Raw genomic sequence first — 889 nt, 5'->3', positions numbered from 1 at the left:
GGAGGAGGTCCAACTTGCTTATCTAATGTTGGTGTGATTAATCGTTGAGGGAAAGGTACTTCTGGCCTTTGGGAATTTCCTAGATAAATGGAATTGAGTTCTTGTGATCTTCTATTATTCTTCTCCTCAATTCTAAACATGTCATTCTTCAGAAGTTCTTCATGATTTTTGCCACTTCTCAACCCCACATCATCACACTTTTCATCGGATCTTGATTGTGTAGGAGGGGGATCTTCTTTAAACCATTTTGAAACAATTCTATCAAGCTTTGCCCCCAAATGTTTGAACTCCTCACTCTGTGACTTGTGAATTTCAACATTTTTAGGTGGTTGAATTTCATTTTGTTTGACAGGCTCCCTTACATTTATGGCTTTCACTTCTTGAATATCTGAGGGAAATTCCATCCAACTTTTGTTCGACCATTCACGGAGGTTCAATGTCACTTGATCAATTAACGAATAAGCTTCATCTACACTTTTGTCCATAAAAGAACCTCCAGCTGATGAATCCAATAAAGTCTTGTCTGAGAAAGAAATTCCCCCATAGAATATGTGCAAAATCAACCATTTTTCAAAACCATGATGAGGGCACTATCTTTGAAGACTCTTGAATCTATCCCATGCTTCAAATAATGATTCTCCATATGCCTGGGCAAAATTTGTTATGCAATTCCTCATATACACCGTTCTACTTGGAGGGAAAAAATGATTCAGAAATTGCTTCTCCAATTGTTCCCAACTTGTGATGCTTTGAGGACATAGAGAATATATCCAAGTCCTTGCTTTATCCTTGATACTGAAAGGAAATGTCATCAATCGAACTGCATTTGCTGATACTCCTTCGCATTTCACCAAATCACAAATCTCTAAGAATGTTTCAAGATGCAGAT

The 889-nt window shown here is 37.5% G+C and overlaps 1 non-coding gene across 1 annotated transcript; it reads left to right on the top strand.

The window, feature by feature from the left end:
* Positions 1-573: 573 nt before the first annotated feature.
* LOC122033088 lies at positions 574-679 on the top strand. The gene has a single exon (XR_006126351.1). It is a non-coding gene; the product is annotated as a small nucleolar RNA R71 (small nucleolar RNA).
* The last annotated feature ends 210 nt before the right edge of the window (positions 680-889 follow it).

This window comes from Zingiber officinale, chromosome 11A (genome assembly GCF_018446385.1).
Source record: "Zingiber officinale cultivar Zhangliang chromosome 11A, Zo_v1.1, whole genome shotgun sequence".
In the NCBI taxonomy this organism is placed as follows: domain Eukaryota; kingdom Viridiplantae; phylum Streptophyta; class Magnoliopsida; order Zingiberales; family Zingiberaceae; genus Zingiber; species Zingiber officinale.
The sequence above is the reverse complement of the archived record's forward strand: the minus strand, read 5'-3'. Positions and strand labels throughout refer to the sequence as shown.